The 24,139-nt window shown below is 40.5% G+C and overlaps 1 pseudogene; it reads right to left on the reverse strand.

Moving 5' to 3' along the window:
• Nucleotides 1–1,061: 1,061 nt before the first annotated feature.
• On the reverse strand, nucleotides 1,062–23,220 carry LOC115819631 (uncharacterized; annotated as a pseudogene).
• Nucleotides 23,221–24,139: the final 919 nt, after the last annotated feature.

The raw sequence follows: 24,139 nt of genomic DNA on the forward strand, positions 1-24,139 counted from the left end.
ACTGGAGATACAGTATCCTTCAGTGGATTGGCTGTGCTATATGAATGTCAAAATGGACAACAAAGCAGTCATGTACAGCTCAAGAGCTCTGTCTCCTGCTGAGAAAAATTGCAACCAGCATTCACCTCATCATTTACACAGTCAACAACTCACTGGCATATGAATAGTGCTCAACTGATTGCTGTGAGCAACAGAAATGTTAATGAACTCGCTGACTTCCAATTTTACATCCAACATAGATCCAAAGCAATCAGCAGAGATACAGGTATCTTTTTCGTCTGCCACAACAAATATGTCACTAAATGTGCTGAGAAACAGCCCAAAGAAACTGTTGTCTGCTGCAATGTGGAAATGCAGTCACACCACAAAGAGATGGGACACTGTCTATGTAGTGGTTTTAAATTGTCACCAGAAGGATCAGAGGTGTTATCTACACTAATCAGATGTAGTGAGCTGGTGTAAAATGGAAGTAAAATCGTACAGAGGTCTCACTATTTGGAACCAGCTATTCTGTTTGGCTACCTATCAGGGTAACCAAATCCAAGGCTTCAGATCAGAAAATGAGCTGTCTTGGCTCAAAACCACACAGGGATACCTCTGGGGCAATCCAGCAGAGGGGTTCAATCACACTGTCAGGTCTCTGTCACTACCTCCCTGTCTCCTGGCCATTCAGAGCCAAGTTGGATCTGATTGTCTAACCACCTTGTTCCCCAATTATTGTGTGCAACTGTCCTCAGTTTGTTCCCTCATTGTGTCTGTGTACATACACCAGTGTGTTTTCCTGTGTGCCTTTGTGAAGTCTCACACTTGTCAGAACAATTTACAATTTACAATTTGGTATTTGGCTGACGCTTTTAGCCAAAGCGACTTACAATAAGTGCATCAGTCAGATTCCTAATACCTCATAAGCACAGATCACAATAAGACTGAGCGTTAATTTCCCCCTTCGTATTGCGCCCCTGGAATACTTTGACAAACATAGATACAAGACGAGGTTTTTTTTTTTTTTTTCTTTTTTTTTTAATGTAAGGAAAGGGAGATTAGGCAGTGGGGGACAGGTGGGTTCTGAAGAGGTGGGTTTTCAGTTTCCTGCGAAAGATGGTAAGAGATTCCGCAGTCCTAACTGCATGAGGGAGGTCGTTCCACCACCACGGGGCAATGACGGAGAAGAGGCGTGGTCGGGAGGAGCGGCTGTCGGGTTCCCGAAGAGAGGGGACCGTCAGTTGACTAGAGGTCGTAGAGCGGAGGGTTCTAGTAGGGGTATACGGAGTTATTCGAGACTGAAAGTATGATGGGGCAGAGCCTCTTGTGGCCTGGTAGTGTCTTGAACTGGATGTGGGCAGCTACCGGAAGCCAGCGGAGCGCAGTAAGCAGTGGAGTGACATGAGAGTGCTTAGGGACGTTGAATACCAGGCATGCAGCGGCGTTCTGCATGCGCTGGAGCGGCCTGAGGGCGCAGGTCGGCAAACCAGCCCTTAGAACGTTGCAGTAGTCCAGGCGGGAGATGACAAGCGCTTGGACCAGGAGCTGGGTCGCCTGTTGTGTGAGGAAGGGGCGGATTCTCCTGATGTTGTATAGGGAGAATCTGCAGGATCGAGTGACTGCCGTGATGTGATCGGAGTAGGTCAGCTGGTTGTCAAGGGTCACGCCAAAGTTTTTGGCTGCTATGGTGGGGAACACCACAGATCCCTTGATGGTGATTGCAGTGTCGATCGTTTGGGGAGTTCTTAGCAGGAAAAAACAGAAGCTCTGTTTTCTCCAGGTTGAGTTTGAGGTAGTTAGCAGACATCCAGGAGGCAATGTCAGCTAAGCAGGCTGCGATACGAGGCTGAACCTGAGAGTCAGAGGGGGGGAAGGAGAAGAACAGCTGTGTGTCATCAGTGTAGCAGTGGTAAGAAAGACCATGGGCAGAAATATGTTGACCAAGTGATCTGGTGTAGAGAGAGAAGAGGAGTGGACCAAGTACAGAACCTCGTGGGACTCCAGTGTGTAAAGGGCGGGGGGAGGAGACCGATTCCCTCCAAGAGACCTGGGAGGAACGGTCAGACAGATAGGACTTGAACCATGCAAGTGCAGATCCCGCGAAGCCCAGCCCAGCAAGGGATGAGAGGAGAATCTGGTGGTTGACTGTGTCAAATGCTGTGGAGAAGTCTAGGAGTGTGAGGACAGAGCTGAGAGACTTCGCTCTGGCCAAGTGGAGCTCCTCCGAGACAGCAAAGAGGGCCGTCTCGGTGGACTGGCCGGCTTTGAATCCAGATTGATTCTGATCCAGGACATTGTTCTGGAGAAGATATGGAGAGAAATGGTTATATACTGCACATTCCAGGGTTTTGGAGAGAAACGGTAGGAGAGAGACTGGATGGTAGCTACTGACATCAGCAGGGTCTAGAGTGGGCTTCTTAAGCAGTGGCTTGAACTGTGCCAGTAGACAGTGAGCTGTTGATCAAGGACGAGATGAAGGGCAGAATGTCGTCTGAGATGGCCTGAAAGAGAGGGGAGGGGGTGGGATCTAGAGGACAGGTAGTAGGACAGTGGGATTTTATAAGTAGGAGAGCTTCAGAGTCAGATAGAGGGGAGAAGGAGGAAAAGATAGTGGGGAGGGTGGAGGGTGCAGGATCTGAGGTGGGAGGGGATGGGGGGAAGTGGGTCGCAAATGTCTTTGATATTCTTCTCGAAGAAGGAGACAAAGTCATCAGCAGATAAGGATGAGGGAGGAGGAGGAGGAGGAGGAGAGAGGAGGGAGGAGAAGGTGGAGAGGAGTTTGTGGGTGTTAGAAGAGGCAGAGTTGATCCTGAAGTGGAAGAAGGCAGATTTGGCAGAGGACAGGGTAGAAGAGAAAGAAGAAAGAAAAGAGTGGTAGTGGGATAGGTTGTTGGGGGATCTCGATTTCCACCATCTCTGTTCAGCCGTGCGAAGTTTGGCTCTGTCAGCACGAATACTATCAGTCAGCCAGGGACTGGGAGTGGAGAGGCAAGCCGGTTTGGTGATGGGGGGGCAGAGGGTGTCCAGGGAGGAGGTCAGTGCAGAGAGGACTGTAGAGGATTTCTCCTCCACAGGAAGAAGTGAGAAGGCTTCCGCAGATGGGAGAGAGGAGGAGACCATAGAAGAGAAGGCACTAGAGGAGAGGGTGAGAAGGTTACGCCTAGCTGAGACTGGCAGCATGGGAGCAGAGGATTTCAGGGAGGGTGAGATCGAGAGAGAGAACGAGAAAGACATGAAGAAGTGATCTGAGGCATGGAGCGGTGTGACCATGAGATCAGGAAAATGGCAGCCTCTTGTGAAGACAAGGTCCAGCTGATTGCCACCCTTGTGTGTTGCAGGGGACTCCGCGAGGGTGAAGTCAAAGCACTGAAGGAGGGAGAGTAGGCCATCAGACTGAGTAGAATTCAGCGGAAGGTTGAAGTCTCCTAGCAGCAAGATGGGAGTGCCGTCCTCAGGGAAGGAGCTGAGGACGGTGTCCAGTTCGTCCAGGAATGACTGCAGAGGGCCTGGAGGGTGGTAGAGAACAGTCATGTGTAGTTTATAAGGGGAAGAAACAGAAACAGCGTGAAATTCAAAAGATGTGGGGGAGATAGAAGGGAGAGAGGTTGCTCAGAAGCTCCATGAGGGGGAGATCAGGAGTGCAGTTCCCCCGCCCCTCCCCGAGGATCTGGGTGTGTGAGAGAAGGAAAAAGCAGTGGAGAGGGCACGGGAATGGCCGTGTTCTCTGGCATGATCCACGTCTCAGTGAGGGCCAGGAAGTGCAGGGACAGCATGGAGGCTTGAGCAGAGATGAAGTCAGCTTTCTGTACTGCCGATTGGCAGTTCCAGAGGCCACCTGAAATGACAACAGTAGTGTCGGCAGAGCGCAGTGGATGCATGAAGTTAGACAGGTTGCGTCCACGAGGATGCAGCGGCCAGCACCTGCAAAGATTGCAAGAGGAAACTCAAACAGGAATAGGGAGATGACACATGATTAGTGTGAGTGTGAGAGGGACAAAGATAATTGGGAAAGTGTGGCAGTATAAGGACAAGGAATCTGCAGTAATAAGTGTAGTTGCCCAATTACATAGATAAACAGAAGGAGGGGGACAAAGGTATTTAGAGAAGTAGGGTAGAAGCACAATTACACAGATAAGCAAATGGAAAATAAATCACTGAGGGTACGCCAGACAGGTAGTAGTTGTCTCGGCTTCCTCGTTGTCCTTCCTCGGTGGACTCTCACAGGTAGACTCCCTTGTCTTAGTCCGACCGAGTCTTCGTCCGACGAGACAAGAGAGACGAGACTGCTACATCTGCCGCTTGGCGGAAGCACTGTTACTAATGAGTCTTGTGACTACAGCATTCGTGGCTTAAGGGCTGGCTACAGCCCCGCCCCCTCAGGAACCAGAACAAGCCGGAAATCGGCTGTGGCCGAGAGTAACAAACAAACGCAAATCAGCAACTAAACAGCTGATGTGAAAGGAATTCAATACAAACTCCCTAGTAAAATAAGCTAGCGACGCTACCAGACAGAGCACACAGTTATAAATTGACAAAGAACCTAAGTTAAAGCAAACCCTGAAAGAATCTAGCACGAAGTAAGTCATATACGGTGAACGACAACAGAGTAAACAGAGCAAACAGAAATCATGGCTACTCAGGCAAATAACAAGCAACAGAGACAAGAGAGAAACCAGAAATCGCGGCTACTGAAGCAATTTAAAGCAAAGCTTACTTGGATCCTGCTCTGAAGGAGAAGCAATCTGATTGAAAAACAATGCACACACAAGGTTTTCCTAGTTTTCCTGTTCCTCTGTTTAGTCTTGTTAGCTCTGTTTCTTTTGTTAGCCCTAATCTCAGTGTTAGCCTTCCTGTGTATTGACTTTATTGACCTTGTTCTTGACCTCAGATCTACCTATCCTGCAGTAGCTAGTGTTTTGTGTACCACACCCTGCCTGTTTATTGACCACGATTTGGATTACGACCAAAGAGTGGATGCACCTACAATTGTATAAAGCATGAAACAGGAGTTTTGCTGCTTACTGTAGATATGTCTCTTTGACAAGAAAGAGACCACAGCCACAAGAAACACTGACAGTGAGAGTGAAGTAAGTAAACAACCCAGAGATAAGTCTTGCCCACCCAGAGGAATCATCTGCCCATCCATTGAAAACTCTGAAAAAAATACCATTATAGCTATATTTTGAGGGTTCATAGTCACTTAACGTCCACAATACCTTCTGTGAAGTAGGACCTTATGTGATTTGGCCATTGTGCGAACACCATATTGCAGTATATACTTAGCAAAATCGCAAGCAATAACATTCACTGATTTTCCACCTTTGTGTTGTTTAATAACCTTTCGTTTCACTTCCAAATTGATACTTCTCCTTTGCCTCTTTCTGCTGCTATCACTATGATGCACTTCACGGTAATATCGAAAGAAAATTAAACAGAGAGATAATGCTACAACATTCAAGAAATGCGCGATACATGAGATTGGATGCTGCTGCCTACGAGTTGAAGCATACACTGTTATACGGTAAACTTTTTGTTTTTTAAGTAGGGACAGTTAAACATTAAAATAATGATAGAATGTACAGTATAGTACATACATAAGCTGTAGTGTACCATTATATGCCTGGCAGCGCAATCGCTTTGTATACAAGAGACATGAGATACATGTGTTGTGTGCGGGAAGTTATTGAGTTCGCTGTGTCTGGTTACATCCGCTACATCCGTTCTCTGACCGGGATTTCTGAACTCTGTTATAACCTTATGGGACCACAGAAGTATATGCGGTCAAATGTTGCTCGAACAGACGTCATATGGTGCATGACTGTGTATAAAATGAAAAAAAAAAGTCACATTGCATATGCTAATCATACTGGGCCTAGACATCGTTCTATCCTAGGCAGAACCATCCAGCATACAGATGTTCATCATACAGGCACTGCTGCCTGACCCTTTGCATTGTATTCTACCGTAGGCTACTGAAGATCAAAACCAAAATTTCCTCACAAGTTTTCCTCCTTAGTTCATCATACAGATTCTCGTCATAAAATCTAAATTTTACGCCGAGTTTATTTAATTATTTAATTTTTCTTTTTCAAGGGATCATGGTCCTGGACCCCCCCTACAGAAATTGAATGTTGTAATTATACCCCCCCCCCCCCAAACTACTCCCTTATTTACATACCCTATTTAGGAAAAGCAACATTTTTGTTGTTGGCCACCCAAATAATCCAAATGCCCACCAAAAGATGACATCCTAGTAACGCCTCAGTCGCATGCTCTCACACACCACTACTGGTACACTTGTTTATCCGAAAATTAGCTACACCACAGGTCAGCTCTACAGAAACACATGCTGATGGCGGGTGAGGGGGTGAGAGTGGCCCCTACCAAATCCCAAATTGGTCGATCCCAGCTCAGGAGATTACGATTGGTCACCTCATTGACATAATTACAGATCAGTAGAAGATTCGAGTAAGACAAAAAAGAAAATATAGAGAGTAGAAGGGGAAAAGGGGGAGCTGAAAAAGCCATAATAATAATAATAATAATAATAATAATAATAATAATAATGACACTTTAAAAGATGACCCAGCCAAATGTGCTAAACCCAGCAACTTGTTTATGATTAAAACAAGCTCACAGCTTGAGAGGGTATAAAACAAGCTCTAGACGTTGATGGTGACGATGAGAAAGGTATGCCAGCTTAGGCTACAGTGCCAAGATGTCAAGCATGCAAAACAAAACAGAACACTGCCTACAAACCACATTTCAAGTTTAGTTTTAAGGAACTGTTTGGTGTTATGGCATATGATGTATATGATACGAATAAGTGCTTTGTTAAATGCAAAATGGTATGTCGCGACACCACCTGAGTGTAAGACACTTTGTCGTCTATTGTAGTCTCTAAGTTGTGATGGTACACTTATTTGCACTGAATTGGAAATGATGACGTTCTAGAAAAATACACTGTGAATATCAAGGTTGTAGAGAAGAGTGCACTATAATGGACTTACACAGTAAAGCTATGATTATATATCTCCAGTATAATAGGTTGTGAACTGAAGTGGGCTGGTCTGAGGCATGGAACTCCCAGGCTGAAAATTAGACCCACTCCGGCCCTGACATCCAGAGGTTTGAGGATCTGCACCATATAGAAACCTTTACAAATATGTGCATATCAGTCAGTGGGCCAGCCCTCTTTGACTGACCATACAGCACAGTCAACACTTTAAGAACATATTAGGACAGTTTGGGGCAATGCAGGCAAATCACCTGATTGTCATTATCAGGGTTACCTCAGACCTAACATCACACTACATTTAAGCCTTACCCATTTCCCACCATACATTTACTGAAAGGAATCGAAACAGATCCCTTAGTGTGGGTCATGAAATGTAAATATGTTGCTAAATTTTAGAGTTGCTGTAAGGTCAGCTTTACGAAGGCTAATGCTATTAGTCAAAAATTCAGCTTGATCTAAGGGACAGGAGATATCACTTATCAAGTAAATTAGCAGAGCTACAATCCTCTGGGGAAAAAAAATCACAGTTGTAAGAGCATTCCATTATACTAGTTGGAATTCTCGATACCACTTTACAATAAAATGAGTAACTAATATTTGTAACTGGCAAAAGGGAGCCTTTCTGTAAAATGTAAAACACATGACCATTTATTAATGAGTTGATGGGTTTCCTCTAGAGTAATGACATTGCCTTTACCTTTGCTCTTTTGGCAACATGCCTTTTTTTGCAGCAGCAGTGCAAACCAGAAAGTAACACACTTAATTTGCTTACATGGTAGGAGGGAAGTACATCATTCATGTAGACGATTACATTTACTATACACAGATAACATTAAACTATCGCAAGAATTAACAACACAACACAAAGACTACATGATGAACAATACACATACATGTCTACTAGACAAAATGGGAAACATAAATTGAACAATAAAGAACTAGGGCTAAACCACAGTCCATCGCCCCAAGGCATCCTGGGAAGCTCCGCCCATCTACCCCCCCCCCCCCCAACACGCATCGCAATATACCACTTTAGTACCCAGTGTGAATAACAACCTCATAGCATGTCATATCAACACCTGTGATAATAATGAGGACGGCTGCTGATAGCATGCTGAAATTGTGAAGGTAGACAATATTGTCAAAGCCTTAGTGTATGAATCTGGTAATTTGATGTATTAATTTGATGTTTCATAATTTGATACGCCAAATGAAACTTTTTGACTATTAAGATATGCTTACAATGGTTAAATGCTAGTAACTTATTAACAAATATCTATTGAAGCTGACAGGTATAAATGCTGGCTGATGGAGAAGACAAAGTAAGCTAAGTAACCAATGAGATCTGAAACAGTACCGATAAATGTGGGCTGCTATTTGGCAAGCAGCAGTGTTACAGTGTTATTTAATGTGTATTTAATGTGTTATTTAATGTGTTACAGCCGTTTATTAATGATTTGTAAAGTACTCACTACCTAATTAATAAACTACTTATAAATCATTCATAAACCCTTTATAAGGGTGGTCTTATTGTAAAGTGGTTCCAAATTCTCATTGTTCAATCACTTTTAACCTATACGGTGAATTCTGTTTTCTCTTGAAAGGCATTGAACTCTTTGCTAGCTACCAAGGCCACAAAATAGATGAGGATGTTGCTATGATACAAAACATTTGATAATAGGCAAATGTTTTCTTAACATTGTCAGTGATTGAGTCATATGAATCTTTATTGACTTTCCTATTGTGCTGGCAAAAAAGAATTGCTATAAGAGCAATAATGTACTCTGCTTTCCATAGAGATTGTTACTAGCACACAAACAAAAGAAAAAGACAGAGTTGCCATAAACAACTCAATATTTGTTTATTTTCTAACAGCTCACAACCCTCTGTTTTGTTAGATAATTAGACTACAGATTTGTCAAATACTTCATTTTAATATCCATCCCTGTGTGGTATTTTTTTACTTCTCTCTTACAGGCTGAGTCAAAGCTAGAGGAACCAGATGTTAATATATGCAATATGTTATGTGTAATTCCCCAAGAACATTTCAGAATGTTACAGACAGCTAAAAAGGGCTAGTTTAAATCCTTCCATTCACTTATTTTATCTTTGGTCCTCTCCAGAGTTGATGTGTATCCAATTAGAACTATCAATTGGCAAAAGTCTAAATGTATTATCTGCAGTCACACTATGTGAATTCACTGAAAAGCTAATAATCCAGTTCTCCCTTTTCTTCTTGATAACGACCAGATATCTGGAAGAGATTGGACGGGGGATCTGGTTGACACAGAGTTGTGGTACATCCGTGAATAATTCAGCAATTTCAGTTTAAGTACATATCAGGAACTGAACTGGAATCCAGATTCAGTTTAGTCAATGAAAATGAAGGCTGTTGTCCTCTGTCAGTTTTCAAATGGTTGTATCTATACCAAGTTAACAGTACAGTGGAGTAGCATGTGCATACACTGTATAACAAATTGCACTACTATGGTGATATTACAATATGTACAATATTGTTACGCCCTAGGATGTATTTATTTATTTATTTATTTGGTGTTTGTTTTGTTTAGTTGCTCATGTTACACATTACATCTATGGATGTATTGTACATTTATTATTGTCTGGGAGTTGTATTTTTGTTGCTGTCTTTCTCTCTGTTTCTCTCTGCTACTTCCTCTTTCCTGTCAGCAGGTCATTAGGCTTCATGGAAACGGGGGAGGGCCTGTTTGTCAAACCTTGCTCCCATTGGCTGAGAGAAAATAGGGCCAGGGGATATAAGCCTGCATGTCCTCTTCACAGAGAGATTCCTCTCTCCTTCCTCAGACAGCTGCTGCTGTTCTTGTGATGGTTTCTAGTTTAGTGTTGCTATAAATAACCTGTTCATTCGCGTTTTGTGTGGTATGAGCCGTTTTTTTTTTTTTTTTCATTTCTTTTTTTCTCTTTTTTTTGTTTTTTTGTATTGTACATAGCCTTGTAAATAGCCTTGGAAGCTTTGTGGTGAGGTTGGGTGCCATTTTGTTAACTTTAAACAGTTTTCTCATGTTTTTGGTTAGTTAGGGAGTGAGGTTAGTTGCTGTTGATGATTTTGTCCTCTTTTTGCTTTCAGGGAGATCAGATTCCACTCATAACAGCCAGATTTGGTTTGTTTATTGTTTTGTTTTTCCCCCCTCCTGAAGTCTTTATGGTTTATGCCTCCTGTGTTTCACTTAATATGAATAAATAAATCCAATTGTTATTTTCAAAACTTACATTTGTCATATTGTGGAGTGCTGGGGACAGGAGAAGGGATTTTCCACAGCTTTCTCTTTTTTTTTTTACGTTCCCTTACCCCCTAGACAAAAAGGTGGACGTAGCAATATCAACTAGATATGATCCATTCATTGCCTGCAGTATTGTCCTGGACACAGCCCCCACTCACACACTAAGAATCTCCATGACCTACTCTGCAAAGAATCACAACAGAATAAAGCATTTAGATTAAAAGGCCAAAGTGTAGAGCAATGAATAATTTAACATGCTTTATCTCATAACTTAATTCATATTATCAAGATACAAATAATGATCAAAACCACAAACTGATTTAATCATGACCCAACCCAATAACAATTATTACAAAAAAAAAGGGGGGGGGGGTATGGAGTTAACAATGACAGTATTAATTCAGTGAAAGAACACTGTAAGTAATTTGGCTGCAGTTGACAAGTTGCTCATGATTTTCTGATTATTACTTTTTTTCCCCTAAGAGTGCATGCTAGTTAATGCTGAAATGATTTCTTTTGTGTACTCCCATATAGATCCAATTTCAGTCCTGTACCATGGTTCAGCAGTTGAGACTATTACCATGGGGATTGATAGATATTTCAGATATTGGATGCTTAATGTTTCAATTCTGGGAGATGTCAGCATAGTAAAAAAAAAAAAAAAAAAAAGCATATAACAAAACCTAAAAGAATATTCTGAGTGTGAGGAAAATCATCTACTTTAACACACAAGGAGCTACGGTAGGATTAAGAAGATACTTATACAGTTATGATTATTGCAATTATATGATTACATGACTTTATGATTATGATTATTTGAAATTAGTCATGTAATTGCTATATAAATGGAATACATTGCAAAACAAAGTGCGGTTTTGAGGGCTGCACTTTAAAAGAAAGTGTAAACACTATTGAGTTTGGAAACCAATTCGGTTCTCTAAATGAAAATATTGCAAGATGGGGAATAGAGATGGTTTTTAAATATTCTGTCCCACCCTGAAGATACATTAGAGGCATTTCCTGCTTTTTAAAAGGAGTTAGATCAGATCAAAAGATCGGCTTTTTGGTACCCCAAACTCGCACAATCTATTTAAAGAAGACACAGTAATAATCATCTCTGTGATTTCATTGCAGAAGAAATCATTTCTATTATACTCAAACAAGGGGAACGCTCAACTAAATGTAGATCATACTGGAAATCCTTTTGTGCACTGATGTTAAAATGCTTAAAACGGATATAGCAAAACAATGCCAGGACTATTGGGAAGTCAGTTAATTAAATCAGATTAGTTCGGATCCATAATAAGTACACAAGGAAACAACAGCATCAAATGAACCATGAATGCACTGCCAGTTGCTAAGGAGATAAAACCCTGGATCAAAGAGCTTTACATTCAGCCAAAGACTAGAGTGAAGGTGAGTGGACATACTCTAGAGTTCTTTTAATTGAGGAGAGGGATCAGACATGTGTGCTCCTATTCCTTTTACTGTTAGCAATTTGAGCAGATTTCTAGAATCCCAGAATTGCTAGAACACTGGACAATGGCAATCACTTAAGGTGAAGTTCACAATTGTTGAACTGATCTTATTTATTTATTTATTTGGGGGGTGGGGGGAGTGGGGGTGGTAACTCTGATTTATCTCTTTTTGGTATGCCCAGTTTTCCCACACTCTTGTAAATTCCCACTAAAATGTAAATGTAAATCTCTGTGATGGCACATACACACACTGTGAACAGTTAGCAGTGAATTTATCCTCTGCATTTAACTCATCCAACACACCAGTAGTGAACACACACCAGATGCAGGAGCAGTGGGCAGCATTCCTTTCACCCAGGGAGCATTGGGGTTAAGTGCCTTGGTTCTGGGAATCGAAACCAGAAACCCTCCGGTCACAAGCCTGGTTCTCTAACCTTTAGGCCACGGCTGCCCTGTGCATGAACACTGTACTAATTCAGGGGTTCGAGGACTTTCCATGTATGCAACATCAGATATTACTTTTTTGCCTTTTATCCACTTTTTTCCCCAGTTTAATGGTAGCCAGTGCCCTCATATTCCTATTCTTCATCACCAGACTGCAGACTTCAAACACTCATTATCAAGTATATGCAGTGGAGTCCTGGGCATTTCATCCGCTGGAAATGGGCCCTTGTGTTTCAGCACCTACTTCAGCACACAAGGGATCTTGATTCTAATCTTGACCCACCACCATCCAGCTCAAATAATGACTCCATAACTGTGGTACAGGACTTCCACATGACCCCTTAACTTCTGTAAGAATGATGTGATCCTTCTTTAAGAAGCCATCCGCCACATCCACAGTGATTATTCTTCAATTCCCTATTGGATCTGCCTTAATGTCTACTTCAGATGGGATGCACATACGCCACTGCCTGACAAATAAGAAATGACACAGGGAAAAGAATCCATGACAGCCAACCTCTACCACTATGACTGTTGTGTGGCACCCTCTGCTTTCACATGTCTGGCTCAAGCCACAACAGCTGACTCTAGACCAGTGTGAAGAAAAGGTCATAAATGTTTACTTAATGAATAAAATATCTGCCAGGTCACATCTGAAAACAAACTTCTCTCTCTGAAAATGGACTCCAGCCATATTCTTATTTTGGGTTTAACAACGTGATAATATCCCCATGGGTCCGAGACCACTTATGTGAAAGGATTAATTAAGCAACCCATCAAGTTTCCCCGTCTCACCTGTTTCACACGTCTATTGACTGTTACCATTTACCTGGTCCTTCATGGTTGAATGTAACAATGGAAACTGTGAATGAAATCTATCATATACATTTAGACAGGGATTTGTCTCATAGAGGTGAAAGAAAAATTAGTTGCAATATGATATTTAAAGATTTTAACAATCAGTGATGTATGCTCCAGTAAACGGAGAAAGACTCTAATGTCCATTTCTTTGTCACATGGGTCTCAGTATCTGGTTAAAAACAAACAAACAAACCCTGAGAAGCTTAAAAAAAAAAGAAAAGTCATATCGCCAGTGATAGAGTTACAGTTTTCATTTACGACTGCAGAGATTGTACTGAGTTATTAATGGCATGAGTGTGTTAGTCTGAAATTGTGTATTGACTGACCGTAACCTCTCACAGATAAACCTTTTGGGAATGAGGAGTGTGTGATCTGATTAAGGGGAGCAGGCTGTCATTCACTTCAGTAACTGTAGCCAAAAATTTAAACTGTGGAATTATGTCTTCAATCATACGCAGGTAACCAACCCTTCAAGTCAAATCTGCATAGTAAATGAGAGCGTAACAATTGGTTTGACACTCTTTTAATGAATGGACCAGAGATGGAGTCATGGGACTGAGATGAGGAGTGCAAAAGTGGTGTGTGTAAGGAAGCATGTTCTGTGTATTCCATGGTGGAGTGCACAGCATTAAGCAGTGGATGCATAATTTCTCATAAGGAAGGATACGCTTTAGCAATTTTTGAATCAAGCATGTCTGCTAATACACTCACACACACACACACACACACACACACACACATCTGGTGAAGTGTGTGTGGCCCATCAGGAAGCTGTAAGCCTTTCCTCTATCCGTCCAGCAACATCTCTTGGACTGCATTTGGAAAGCTGCTCCTCTCATCCATTACTGTGCTATGTTTGTGGAGATTCTTACTAATGGAAAATAGAGTGCCTTTCATCACCTAATGCTTCAGTATACATGGCTTCCTTTCAAACACATTGTCTGGCAGTTTTTTAGGTGTGTGTGTGTGTGCATGTGCGTGTGTGTGTGTGCGTGTGCGTGCGTGTGCGTGTGCGTGTGTGTGTGTGTGTGTGTGTGTGTGTGTGTGTGTGTGAGTCTGTGTGTGTGCGTGTGCATGTGTGTGTGTGTGTGTGTGTGCGTGTGAGTGTGAGTCTGTGTGTGCACGTGCTGCACCAGTGTAAGTGTGTAACACAAAAACCATTATAAAACAATATGACTGTGTACAAGTCCTCAATATGAATGTGTGTGTGTTTTTCCCCACTGTCTTTATTATGGAATAGGTAGCATAATTCAAGGTGCTGAATAATGGGTCCTGGCATGACCTGGCAGATGGTTTCTGTTTAACACTTCCACTGCAACTGACTTGTCAGCCATATCTCTGGAATGAAACACTCTCCCTGTAGGGTAGTTTTTGTTCAGCATGGCTGTGAGAGACAGATGGTATAACACATAGCATTTCCTGGATTTCCTGGAACCTAAACATTCACAGAGTAATGAGTTGCTCCAATATTCTACAAGACCTTAAAATGTAGGAAGAAACAAACATACACACACGTGCACAGGCACCTACACATGAATGTACGCACGCATGCACACACACACACCAAAGTTTCACAGTCTTCTAACTAGCTGTCTACCCAAAGATATACAAAATTTATCTGGGTTATCTCTGGAATCTTTAACTATTTTCACTTCTGATATACAACATTTTTATGATCACATTAGGCTAATGGTTCGCAGTCACGAACTGAGGAGAGAATACCAAACTCAGAAGGGTGGGCTATATGAAAAATGCGTCATGGGTGTCAGATAAACAATATATCAAAATAGAAAATGTTCACCTTTTAACACTAGTTGAATGAATTATTATATATCTTACGTACCTCACAGTCATTAGATAGCTAATATTGCTGTCAAACTGTATGAAAGATAGCTGTGGTACACCAGAGTCAAAATCAAACAATAATATCAGATTAAAAACAGACATTGACTGCTTGAAACAACACTTTGTAGCTACTTTGATGAATGGAATATGATCAAAGAATCAACAAGCATTACTTATTCTGTTCAGTTTATGCATCACATACTTTTTTTAATATTTTGTATTCTGTTAGTTGAAAGCCATGTGACATTTACCATAGCACCTTAGAGACGACTGGTAAAGACATGCAGTATTATGCTTGGTTTTCCACCTTAAAATGGCTGGAATTGTTTAGGCTTTTGGATGTTCCTTGAAACAGGATTTCTTAATTAACCAGATTATTTGTTAAATGTCAGAACAATCCAACAGAGGGACAGCAGAGAAACATTTCTGTTGGACAGTTTTGACTTTTGCAAAAAGTGGATCTCATTAACATTGTTCATTTATGTATGTATATATATGCGTGTGTGCGTGTGTGTGTGTGTGTGTGTGTGTGTGTGCATTTCTTTCTTTCTTTCTTTCTTTCTTTCTTTCTTTCTTTCTGTCCATTTATTTATTTATTTATGTACTATATTTGTACATATACAACCTGTTATGTAGTAGAGAAATTGACAGCATGCTCAGTTAGGGATCTGGAGATTGATGAGGTATGGGGAAGCACTTCATAAGCTAGAGGTTATCAGGCAACAAAACCTGAGCAAATGTTTGGTTACCTTCTAGTTGTTTGTGTCTTTAGACAGGCTTAATCAATCCTTCTTATGAGATCAGCTGTATTTTCATTTTTCATTCATTAATGACTCCTACTGCCAGGGACTGTGAAGTCAGCTAATTCTTTTCCTCAGAAGAACAACTTTTTTTCAGTGGCTATTTATTCATACTGCAGGTATACAGTGAACACAGAGGTCACGAGGAAAGAAGAGAGGTCATGTGAGGTGTTTTTAATCATAGAACAAAGCTTTTCTTTTAAGACAATTAAACTAAATGCACATAGTGTAATATAATATTATGATGGCTTGGGCATATGCAGGTTCCTGCTTGGTTTTTGTGAATAAAAGCCCTGAGATCACAATGCAGAGTAAGCTGGATTTTGGCAGTGTGAATCTGAGAGCAAGTAATAATGAAATTAAATTTGCAAATCCATTTTAATGAATGATCCATATCGTTCTAGTTTTTGTGCATTCAGCCTCTTTTTGCCTCGTGTCAGTTTGTAATAACAAACAGGAAGAAATGTAAGAAATGCATTTTATCTCTAGAATAGTTCTGCTTTTCATTGCTTTAACCTTGTAACTCAATGTGCACCCAGTTTGTCATGGCACTTCAAAAATATATGCAAATAAATAAACATATGCATACATACATACATACATACTTAAATGTACTTGAATTGGATTGGTTGTCTAGTGAAGCAGTGGTTTTTATGAAGAGTCAGTGTGTTAATCTCCCAAAGGTAACATGTCATTTTATTCATGTTTGGGTGATTTCACTGTGATGCACTCCCAAAACATGCCCTTTGTAAATGTCCCTGTTCTAATCAGGAAGCCCTTAGGATTCCCTGCACAGTGGGACTTTTGGTATAGGGTGGTGTTTGTTGTGCCTGGAGGTGGTTTCTGTGGTTTCTGTTAGAGTTGGTATACTCTGTTAATGTGTGCGGTCAAGGTTATGGTAACAATTATTTGTATTTTCTTTGTAGGGTTATCTCCCCTGCTGTATTGCCTCAGTTACATTTATGACTTATTTCTTTCAACTGCCATAGCAGGCAGATCAATTTGCTTGTTGTGTCATTACTAATTGTCTGGTTGTTGTATTGAGTTATTGCTACTCTAGCCCTTTGTGGCCTCCACTCTTTGGCAACCTGTTTATATCTTTATGGGTTTTAGTGTATTGTGTGTAATTCTTAATTTTTTTTGTTTTCTTTTATTTTAACAAACTGTTTGTGATGATTCATTTGGTGTCTTCCACTTATATTTTAGGTGGAGTCTGACTGTGCTGATGGAAGGGGGGATTGGCAGCATAGGGTGTGACCTTTCCCTACATCACTAGCATGCTGTATGGTTTAGTTTGCACAAATTTACCTCTTGTTCATTTTTTGCAAAGTGTGGAATTCAAGACACTAGCATGCATGCTGTGGTAAGTCATTTGGCTTCCTTCCCTTAGTAAGATTCTCTTCCTTCTGCAGTTGGTGTTCTCCCTCAATAATTTTTCTATATTTTTTGGGACGTGCGTATCTTTTGCTTCTGCTCTTCTAGTAATAACTTTCTATTTGAGTATTTGCTATTACACCTGCAATGCTAAATGGAGATTTAAAATCATTTATTTTTTATCACATGTACCCTCAATAAAAAAAAAATTGTTTACTCTGTTTCCTTCCACAGCAGCTTTCAGTTTCCTCTCTTATTTTCATCACAGAATCTAATAAAGAAATTTTCCATGCTTGAATTGACATCTTTGCTCTTTCCCTCAAACTTATGCCTAGGAAAGGCAAGCCGTGTTTCTGCATTGAGAATAATACCAAATCCTCACTTACTAACCAGACTGTAACATCAACATCATGGCTTTTCAATCAGCTTTCATAGGTGACACAAACAGTAACACACTGACAAAGCATGTTTAATGTGGGACAGGAGAGAAAACATTGATGTTCTTATCTCAGAACAATACAGAATATCTCATAATGAGACGAGATTGCAGTAAAATGGATAATTAAATTAGTTTTGTTATGTGCAATGTGAAATATCTCTAAATGAAACTGAAATGAAACACTTATCTACCTGGCTATCTAAATGGCCTGTAGTATTGCCTCTCCCTTCGCTTTCTGCTACTTGTCATAATTTCTACTACGGACCATAATTTAATAGCTGTAGCTGATGTGATTACTTATTTATATTTTATGTTTACATGGCCACAGCAGTTGAGCTAGTGTTAGCTATAAAATAGCAACGTTTATAAGCACAGATGCTTATAATATTTGTTTTATAAGTGTATGGTTTCTATGTTCAGCTATTCCAGTTTGCTGCTTGCAGCTCTGTGGTTTACAGTTCTTTTCTATGATGATTTATTCTCTATATTCCAGGGACTTATGGTTTCAGCTACCTGCTTAACTGCATAGCTTTATAGAGCTACAAAGCCCCATAAATCCATTGTTTGGTGAAACAGAGATGAGAGTTAATTTCATGAATTATGGATTGATGTAAATTTAAACTTTTTCATGTGTGTCTATTTATTGCAGTAAAGTTCTGTTTGTAACAGTGGTTAGACGCATCTATAAAGAAACATAAATGGGTGGAACAGGCATCCACATGACTACAGTAACAAAACACACCATGAGGTAAAATGAAGTGTTGGCCCCCTGAGCTGACAGAGTTTAACAGAAAGAACCATGATCTGTAATATGCATTTTGAAAATACAAAAATAGCTCATAATGACATAGATAGTTTAGGTATTATGTTGACATAAATATATACAAAAATAAAAATATTTTATTTTATGAAAAAAATTTTTTTTAAAAAATGTAAATATGTTTTTTCTATGGTTGTGGGTGACTGTAATGTTGCTTCTATTTTCGTTACGTACGGAGCAAGTAAGCTTACTGAAACACATTGATTTTAAGATGCTGCAGAAATAAACTGACAGATGAACCACAGAAAAGCAAATTTAGTACTAGGTCATAGCTAAGGTCTGGAGGGGGAAAAAAGGATGAAAGACTGTGACACATTCAGGCTGTAGATAAATATATATATATATATATATATATATATGTGTGTGTGTGTGTGTGTGTGTGTGTGTATATATATATATATATATATATATATATGTATATATATGTGTGTGTGTGTGTGTGTGTGTGTGTATATATATATTTCATGATATCAACTTTCTGGCTTTTTTATTTTTGTTTTTAAACATTGCTTCCATTGTCAATGCCTGGGTAGTCCACTGGTGTATCCTTGCTTCAAAGGCTGGTGAGAAACAGTTTTTGCTTCTGATCCCCATCATAATACACAATTGGACAGGTTTTGTGGTCTCTGTAAAAATAGCAGCTAAAGTAAATACAGCAGTGTTCAACACCATAAAGCATAGCTTAACCTCCATAACCTTCATATCTGCCCTGGAGTGCATGCTGAGCTCTAAATGTGGCTATTGAGAACGACTTTGGCTCTTAAGGCAATGGGAAAGGTATCCATCTATTGCTTCCAGCAGGTTGAATAAGCAGTGAAAGAAAAGGTGAGCTTCAGCGCTCTGAACCTCCTTCCCTTAGCCCTTATCTCCTTATTTCAGCTTGCTGTCCTTACTTCCAACCTACAGCAAACCTTACACATCATAGAAGGCTTTCAGTTAGTTTCCAGCAGCTAACTGCCTAGACACAAACTTTTCTTACCCCAATCTATCATATGAATGAGCATCAGCTCAGAGCTGTCATTGTATTCATACAGGTGTCAGCTGGGTTTCCAGACATACAAACGTGCTCTATAATTTTTCTGACTAAAACGACATTTCCAAAAATGGAGAGGAATGTGCAGTTGTGCACAGAGGACAGTTAGTGTATACAAACGTCTTTCTCTTACAATATAGTGATTCCTGAAATGTGAATATGACAATAAAATATGAAACTTCAGATTATTCACACTGAGCTTTTGGATGTAGAGCACAATCATTTTTCAAATAAAATTTGATATTACTGAAGAGGAAACCACTACACTGAAATGCATCTATACTCATGAATGATGGATAACGGTTTAAAAATCGTGATGGTATCAGAGGAATGAAATACAGGGCGGGGGATCAGTTTATCGTGTCATGAAAGATTTTTGCAATGCAAAATTTACAATCCCCTGGTCACTATAGCAACAGCAAAAGTTTCATAGTTCTGAACTACCAGTGCAAATGTTTGGAACGCCAAAAGAAAAAGAAAAGAAGACATTTTATCTGTAGTAAAACAGGAAGCCTAATTGTATTTGTTTGTGTGTGTGTGTGTGTGTGTGTGTGTGTGTGTGTGTGTGTGTGTGTGTGTGTGTTGAAGAGTGTGCATGTTTGTATGCATGTGTGTGTGTGTGTGTGTGTGTGTATGTATGTGTGTGAGGAGAAAGAGATAGAAAGGGAAAGGCAGGGAATAAATAGCTTCATCATGAAAAGGCACTGATGAGAGAGGATGCAAGAGGATATTAAACACAGGTTGCTTTGTACTCTTTCCAGCCCTTGCTTATTGTCTCTTGACGTCATATACATGGACTTGGATCACTGATGAAAAGACACGCTGTATGTTTCCCACTGGGGAGAGGACAACCATGAAAATAGTCCTAGGAGAAGCTGTTCATTTAATTACCTTTCCATAATGTGAATGGATATTACAAATATTAAAGCTATGTTTACATTTCAGTGCACAGAGTGCAAATGAAAGGTCTGTATTTTTTTTTTCTTTTTTTACCATTGACGTGACAGGTACAACCTTACATAGCACTTTTCAGCAATGGCAGTAGCCAGTAGCGATGTAATTAAATATTCTTTTGTACCTTAAACATCTCTTTATCGCAGCTTGCCTCACACCTAATATGAATTAAATGTTTACAGATCATAGGGTACCCATAAGTGTGTATTCTTTTTGTGTTTGTCTGTGTGTATGATGTCAGTTACAAGTCTTGTGAAAAATGATATGAGAAATATAACCCAAATGTACAAAACCTTAATATCCATAGACAGGTCACATGATGGTAAGCTATTTATTTTTATATATTTTCCCTCTAAACATCACAAGAACCTTGTAATGTTCATATAAGTTAAAAAAAAAAAATACTATTGAAGAGTAACTCTCATTAGAACCAATGTGATGTGAAATATAAAGCATTCAAACTTGTCAGTTTCTTCAACTTCAGCTAGTTGAATGGTTGAATGGTTATTAATCAATGTCTGAGTGCAGTGCGAGGAGTAGCTACATACTGAATTTCAATAGCATATCAGAGTCAGCTTCAAGGCAAAGACTGGCACTATCTCTCAACCCAATGAATTCCACTAGAAGGAGAAAAATGTGACTTGAGTTCAGTGCAGTTTGCTATTATAGATGTCTCACGGAAGCTAACCGCTCAGTGCAGAATTACTCCTCTTGAAATTGAATTGAATATGATGCAATTCTAAAAGATAAAATGTCAAAACAAAATCATTGATAAAATAACTATATGCTCAGAAAAGTCAGTTAGTGTTTAAATGTTGTTTATTATAAAATGAGTGGGTATACTCCATCTTGTTAGACAAATGGGAGGTGTTTTAGAGCCTTTGGAGAAGTGATTTATGGAAAGTCAAGATTCATCTTCAGTCTTATGGATGTCTTGTGCTGACAGCCCCTCCAGTGGGCAGCACAGGAGCCAGCTATGGATTTCCTCTCTGTAATCACCATCCACAAGTCTTCCCAAAGCAGACTGTGATGCACTTTCCTCTGTGTGTGTGTGAGTATGTGTGTGTGAGTATGTGTGTGGTGTGAAGAGCTGATATGAATAGCTAGAGAATGAGTATGTGCATGCGTGTGTGTGTGTGTGTGTGTGTGTGTGTGTGTGTGTGTGTGTGTGTGTGCATGTTTGTGCATGTGTGTGTGTGTGTGTGTGTGTGTGTGCGCACGCACATCTGCTGTGTTATGTTGTTTAGTATTGATGTGGCCAATACAAGGAGAAGAGTGATGAATGTGGCCTGCCACAAGTTTCATTTCTCTGTGGAAGCTCCACTGGAGCTAATGAATTCCTCTAGCAGCAGTGATCTGCAGCCCACCGTGAGTAAACAGCACGGCATGAGCAATTGCTCTCCTCTGTCTCTGTCTCTTCCTCCTGCCTGTCCCCAAAAAAACGTATGCCAGCAAAACACATGCCAGTCACAAAGCACCAGTCAAAAACTGAGAAGCACATTCAGAGGAGAGACTATGAACACTGCAGCCTGACAAAAAACTCAAGTGTGGAGTACAAGATATTCAGAAACAAGCAAAGCAGTATTCTACAACATTCTGGGAACTGACAACCTATTTTTATTTTGGTTTTCTGGTATTACTGCCACCTCCAGGTGTCGCTAACATTATAACTTTGCTTTTTTTTGATGAAGCCATCACACAACTGGACAGAATTCTTTGAAGGCACTGGTTGTGTGACTAATGTTGATGCTAGTGTAAATTCAGGATTACATGAATGTCCATTTTGGAAAGAGACTTAAGCAGAGATCGAGGGTGGTCCCCTGTCTAGGCTAATAATACAACCTTGAAAAGAAATTGTCCTTTTCTAATCATATCTTGAAAGTACACATTGTCAGTCACAATCAGAAGTTACAAACAACGTATTTAAAAAGAATTTAAATATTTATGCTATGTTGTACAGGTGATACAAGTGTGGCGTGCGCTTTCTTTTACCAAGATTATCATTAATCCCGCTACTTAACAGCAGTAGTCTAAACTGGGAAAAGGTCAGCCATAAAACAGTAACTAGCCACACTGTCCTTGCTGAATCTGGAGAACTCTGGAGAACAGACACCATTGCAAACGGGCTTTTAGTTTGATCAGTTACAGCTGATGACTCACAATTCCTTCAAGTGTAGTCCAGACATTTGCTGTCATTCAGTTGTTTCAAGTAGCTATTTTCTTTAAATAAAAAAGTAAATAAATGTATATATACAGTACACACACACACACACCCACATATATATGCCACGGGGTCTGGGGTCTCTGCCCGAACGAGCCACACGGGGTCACCCTCTCGTGGGCCCACCACCTGTGAGGGGAGAAGTATAGGTCGAGTGTGATGCCACACAGGTAGTGGGTTGGTGCAAGGCCCCAGCAGACTGGACCTACAATACAAAAACTGACTTTTGGTACATGGAATGTCACCTCTTTGGTGGGGAAGGAGTCGGAACTTGTGTGGGAGGTCGAGCAATACTGACTAGGCTTTCTTTTTTTTTTAATTGCCGTTTTTAAATGCTTATTTTCCCATTGAAAATGAATGGGGAAAGTTTTAGGTCTCTACGCCGAACAGCAGCTCAGAGTACCCAGCCTTCCTATAGGTACTCGAAAGTGTCCTAGTGAAGACACCATCAGGGGACTCTGTAGTTCTACTGGGAGACTTCGACGCTCACGTTGGCAATGATGGAGAAACTTGGAGGGGAATGATTGGGAGGAACATATAACCTGATCTGAACCCGAGTGATGCTTTGTTGTTGGACTTCTGTGAGAGTCATGGATTGTCCATAATGAACACCATGTTCGAGCATAAGGCACAAGTGTACCTGGTACCAGAACTCCTTGGGCCAACGGTCGATGAATGACTCTGTAGTCATCTCACCAGACCTGTGGCCGTATATTCTGGACACTCGGGTCAAGAGAGGAGCAGAGCTGTCAACTGATCACCACATGGTGGTGAGTTGGATCAGATGGCGGGGGAGGCTGCCGGACAGACCTGGTAAACCTAAGCAGGTAGTGAGAATGAACTGGGAACATCTGGCTGAGGACCCTGTCCAGGAGGTCTTCAACTCACAGCTCTGGAGGGGCTTCTCCCTGATCCCAAGGGAGGTTGGGGACAAGGAGTCTGAATGGACTTTGTTCAAAGCTTCGATTGTTGAAGCGGCGGCTTTGAGCACTGTGTGTGGGCATGTGTGTGTGTATGTGTGTGTATATATATAATACACACACACACACACACACACACACACACACACACATATATATATATATATATATATATATATATATATATATATATATATATATATATATATGCATATACAGAATGCATTTATATAATCTTACAACTCAGTTAAATCTGATAGACCAGACTATGATAGACCACCTCAATACAAAATCTGATAAACCAGTCTATATAATATATACTATTATAGGCATCTATAATAGAGTGTTACAGACCATAAAGAGTGTTTTCATCAGCATTTCCAACTGAGTGAATCTGTTACAATAATGTGGATATGCATGAAGGTTTGCATTGCCTCTCTGCCACAGATAATTTTTTAATACAGAACTCATTATACGCAGCTCAAGGGAAAAGCAGTTTCTATTAGAGGTGCCTCATCTGTGACTGATGTTTTCCAACTCTGACTAGATTCGGTCTCAGCCTCTCCTATCGACCATAACCCTTGATTCCTCATTCTGGATTCAGCAGCCAGCTCTCCTCATTAACCATTTCACATTATCCCTAGAACTCTTTGCCAGCAGGGGATTCAAAAGCCCATGGTTCAAACTCTG

This window comes from Chanos chanos, chromosome 8, assembly GCF_902362185.1.
Source record: "Chanos chanos chromosome 8, fChaCha1.1, whole genome shotgun sequence".
Taxonomy (NCBI): domain Eukaryota; kingdom Metazoa; phylum Chordata; class Actinopteri; order Gonorynchiformes; family Chanidae; genus Chanos; species Chanos chanos.